Below are 5,661 nucleotides of genomic sequence, written 5' to 3'. Positions count from 1 at the left end.
CATAGTTCAATCCTTACTTGGTTACAAATTCCAGACCACTTCTGCTGTGCATTAACCATGAGTTATAGGGATCCCTGCCCCAGGGAACTGGAACTCGATAGCCCTGAAGAACTTCACAAAGATGGAGGACCTGGGGAGAAGGCCTCTTTTGGGGGTTATTAAACTGACCCGGGGTCAAAGGGGAGGAATGCATAACAACCCTTGTTTTGAGTGCTTCAACAGATGTGCAGGACACAGATTAGTTTCAATAGTCCTCATGGTAAGGCGAAATTCCTCAACACTAACCCACCTCTTCAATCAGGTGTGGGAAACGGAGCAGCTGCCCACCGACTGGACCAGAGGGGTCATCCTGCCCTTCTGGAAACGCAAGGGTGACAGGCTTGTCTGTGGAAACCACCGAGGAATTACATTACTCTCCATCCCGGGCAAGGGCTTCACCAGGATCTTGCTCAGCCGTGCCCTTCCAGCGATCAGAAGCCGCCGCCGTCCCCAGCAGGCTGGCTTTATGCCCAACCGCTCCACAACTGACCACATCTCTGCCGTTCGTTTGCTGATCGAGAAGACCCGTGAATTCCGTAAAGACCGCCATCTCTACATCGGATTCATCGATCTGAAGGCCGCCTTTGACACCGTCTGCCACTCCTCATTATGGAACATCCTCCAAGCCCTCGGAGCACCACCCAAGATCATAGCCCTGTTCAAGCTGCTCTACAGCAACGCAGAGAGCTGTGTCCGTATCAACGGCATTGACTCTGACTGGTTTACCATCTCCAGTGGCGTTCGTCAGGGCTGTGTGGCTGCTCCTGACCTTTTCAATTGCATCATTGACCATCTGATGTTCAGGGTTTGTGAGCGCATCCCCGGAGTGTCTCTCGGCAACTACCACCTGACTGACCTGGAGTATGCTGACGACACCATCCTGCTCAGCACTTCCTACAGCCAGCTGAGAGACGCTCTGGGCATTTACAGTGAAGAGGCAGCGCGGCTAGGCCTCCAAGTGAGCTGGACTAAAACTAAGTTCATGTATGTCGGTGATGGACCAGATCCACCTCCCATCCACATTGGTAGCGACATCGTAGAGCCTGTCAAGAGCTTTGTGTATCTGGGGTCCATGGTGACAGACAATGGGGACCTAAAACCAGAGATTCTTCGCAGACGAGCCCTGGCAGCATCTGCTCTGCAGTCTCTCTGGAAACCACTCTGGCGGCACCAGACCATCTCGCGCAAGACGAAGCTCCGGATTTACAACTCAGCCGTACTCTCGATCCTGCTCTATGGCTCAGAAACATGGCCCCTGAACGACACCCTGGCCAAAAGAATCGATGGCTTTGATAGCAGAGCTCTCAGAACCATCGAGAACATCAGGTGGCCCCAGCGAGTCTCCAATGAAGAGCTCAGAGCCCGCACGTGCCAGCCCCGAGCATCTTCCTTGGTCGCACAACGCCGCACCCGCTGGTTCGGCCATGTCCTTCGCCTACCACCAGACCATCCGACACGAGCCATTCTTCAGTTCGACCCAAAGGCCGCAGGCTGGAGACGACCACGAGGGAAGCCCATCACCCGATGGCTCGACGTCGTTGCGGGCGACCTCCAACAACAAGGAGTTTCTGTGGAGGATGCAGAACAGCTGGCACAAGACCGCCGGCACTGGACAAACCTGGTTCATCTGGTCGGCTCAACGCAAAGGGACGGGACCCCCGGACCTTCGCTGGAGCACTAACTAACTAACTAACCATAATGTAATAGAACACCAATTCTGAGTAAGAGAGAAAAGTGATGTATAAATATGACAGCGTGTGTGCTCAAACGGTATGTGTACAAACCGAAAGAAGTTTGTTTATATCTAGATTTCTTCCATAGCCTGTCAAACTGAAATATACAAAATAAATGACCCATTACAATATTAATTAATTCATTCAATCATGCATCTTCGATCTGCTTTTATGCTCACAAGGTTCGCGGGGGTGCTGGAGCCTATCCCAGCCATCTTCGGGCAGTAGGTGGGGGACACCTGAACCGGTTGCCAGCCAATCACAGGGCACACACAGACACGTACAACCATCCAAGCCCATGCTCACACCTAGGGACAATTTAGAGTGTCCAATCAGCCCGCCACACATGTTATTGCAATATTAATATCAAACAAATTAAAACACACAAAGAACGAGAGGTAGGACTAGAGAAGTTTGTTGTACTTCCTCCTACTACCTCTCAAAGTGCTATTATCTGTTTACATGCCCAACAAAAAAACAAACAAACAAACACCCATCAGGAAGCAGTAATAAAGCACCAGGGTTAAATACTGTGCATCTTTGCAGTGTTAAATGGAATCGACATTACAACATAGCCATGCAAAATAAATGCCGAGCAGGCGACAAAAACTTCATGTTAGTGTGCAGCAGCTCATCCATTAGTTTTTTTTTTCTTTCCTAGCACTCCTCCAGCATGCAGAGTTTGCACCATAGGAACGATTTAAGAAATTGCCACTTGGCACCTCAAGGCTGCCAAGTGGCTGAATCAACGTCGCAACTGTCTTTGGTCAACACCACCTAGGGTGTGTGATTTTCAAAAATGCCACTGCTGACCTTAAAACGTGCAGTCAATCTAAGTTAACGAAGCCAATTTCAAATTCTCCATACGTGAACTTGAAACATAAACGTTGATTAAAGCTGGAAGATCTTGCTCTTGTGACAAACGAAATTAGAAATCCAGCCCGTGTATGCACAAATGAGACATGGCTTAAAATCTTACGTTTTTCATGACTCAAACCAACATGAATGTGGATGTTCGACGATAGCTTCAACTCTAGTCATTACATTTCATAATGAGGGAAGGCAACACAAACCAAGAATAGCAAATTTGTAACCGAATTTACATAATTTCTTGACATTTCAAGACCATCATATCTCCCACATCAGTAGCCGTGATGGCTCTTCTCATGTTTCAAGAGAAATGTGCATCTTGTGAACGTAATCTATAAAACAATGTAATATAATTGGAACATTCTGGCAATTCGCCGTGTAACAGAAGCAGTTATAAAACAAATAATAAGATAATTAAAACCCACAGACATGTAACAGTCACAAATCATCCAAATCAAGGCCTTCACTGTATACTTACACATTCTACCTCCTCCCAGAAAAATAACAACATCCTTTTACACAGTCACTCATTAAGCGCATTTTATTCGATGACATTCAACCTAGGTAACGTACTACATACACATTCTATTTACACACGGAGTTTAAGCACGTGCAGGACACCGCCGCCCTCAACAGTTTTAAAGACTTGACTCTGTCTATATGCCTGATACGGACTAGTATGGCTCAGGGCTTTAAACGGCTTTAAAGACCACGTCTTTAACACGTGGTGTATGGGGTGCCATTTTCACCTTACGTCTCACCATCAACATTTTCAGTTGCCTTTCACCCACTATAAGTATATAAAACTCTCTGTGTCACCACACCGATACTCAAACATTTTCTTTCTTGATCTGATTTACACATACTTCATGTAGCGCCGGTTGAAATAATGAAGCTTAAGTGGCGTTCGGAATTATAGTTAATACAGTTACAATTACAAGTAATTATAATAGATGCCATACAAACCTCTTTACACTGAAAAAGCCAGAAAATAAAACAAACAAGACTCCATGAGTCACACCAAGAGTCGCGCTTATCTTCACACATGCAAAGACTAATTAAACACATATTCGCAGACACAACTCTACAGACAAACCAAAATATTCACCTTGCTACCACTCACAACCTGGTCAAGCGTCTCCAAACTTTTAATTTTGTCATCCGCTAGATCACCTCACCTCATCCAAATATCGATATACACCATCAATTTACCGTCAAACAAGCCGCTATCACTTTCCGTGTTCCTTCAAAATGAAACTTCCTTCCATCACGAAGCCAACAAGGAAAGTTGCTATCTCTTGCTGAGAAGCAGGAATGTCTCGTCATGCACTTACAAATTTACTCTTGGAACAGTCACGGGAAATGTGACCTTTCGCCCCACAACACCAACAATGAATCTCCCCTGGATCAGTCCCACGTCTCTTTCTTGGCATTCCTCTGCCCCTACTTCGGCACGGATTGTTGACTGTGCGTGTGTATGTGAGAGTAAATTCCACTCCCAAATTTCCCCTTCCCCTAGAGTTCATTGGATGGCCCCCTCGAAACGAGGGTGGAGGGGATGGTGGAAATGGAGATGTCGGAAGAGATGGATACAATGATGGTGTAACAGTATTTGTAGATGTCATCTCAAAACGCATTCTCTCTCTCTACTTTCCGTTTTCCTCCTGTCTGTATACCTACCGGTCCCAATTCATCATCCTCTCTCCTGTGAAAAATAACGTTTCCTTCGCTCTTGTCATGGTTAAATTCCATCTCACTGACACATTCCCTTCTTTCAACTTTCTCAATTCCCTTTTCCTCTTTCACTTTCTGCCTCTTTTCAGCCAAGAACATCCAGAACTCAACGTCTTCGAACCCATCCATATCCATTTTCTTTTATCCATTTTCGCACAAAGTTCTAATATTATCCTGCAGGTGCAGTCATGTTTGTGTGTTCAGCCGGCCAGCGAAATTATATATTTTTTTATCCACAAATTTAGATGTTTTATCTTTGAAGGACATTGGCTCTCTATGAATTTCCAGTCCGTACATGTTAACTTCATTTTAGGATTCTTTTTATCCGTGGTCTTACGATTTAGTATTCCCATTTTGCAAATTTGAGAGTCAGCGTTTTACCTAGGGTAACTATGCTGACTTTTCCCTTGAACAGGGTGACAATTTCTCAGACTGAGGTAATTTCCAACCTTCTACCACCAAAGTGTACCAAAGTATACCAAAGTGGCGGGAAGTTCTTGCATCTGCTTCCTCAGACAGTTGCCACAACAAATGTCCTGTTCTAATGAGGTAGCAAACCTCCACTCACACATTTACACAGTCACTCATTAAGCGCATTTTATTCGATTACATTCAAACTAGGTACCGTTCTATACACACGCGGAGTTTAAGTACGTACAGGACACCGCCACCCCCAACAGTTTTAAAGACTCAACTCTGTCTATCTGCCTGATCGGGACTAGTATGGCTCAAGGCTTTAAACGGCTTTAAAGACCACTCTGTCTTTAGCCGGCGCGCAAACACTCATTCAATGCTTTGAAAGAGTTCCTCCTTAATAAATCCCTTTCAGGCTCAAATTAAGTTCTCGTAACAGGTGAAGTCTAGGTACTTGGTTGTTACAAATCTGCAACCCCTGTCCTGGGAGGGTTTCAATTAAAAACAGGTTTAAAAGGAAGAGTTGAAAAAATTCCCGTGCACATGCGCGATGTCTTGAAATTAATGGTTGCCGCCTGCTTCGTCCCGCTGTCGCTGCGCGAAGCGAAAAACTGTCACGGAGTGCCGGGATTTGAGAGCAAGGCCTAAAAAACCTCGCCGTGCCGCTCCCGTTGTCTGTCAAACGTTGCCTCGGCATCGTGCGACCGTCTGGAAGTGATCCGATCCGTTTTGCATTTTTGTCAGGCCGTGAGTGGTGCGGATTAAAAGGACCAGTTAAAAAAAAACCCGTGCACATGCGCGATGTCTTGAAATTAATGGTTGCCGCCGGCTTCGTCCCACTGTCGCTGCGCGAAGCAAAACAAATGGCCGG

The sequence above is a fragment of the Hippocampus comes genome, unplaced genomic scaffold, assembly GCF_001891065.2.
Source record: "Hippocampus comes isolate QL1 unplaced genomic scaffold, H_comes_QL1_v1.1 scaffold254, whole genome shotgun sequence".
NCBI classification, from domain to species: Eukaryota; Metazoa; Chordata; class Actinopteri; order Syngnathiformes; family Syngnathidae; genus Hippocampus; species Hippocampus comes.
Note: the sequence above shows the minus strand (reverse complement) of the source record.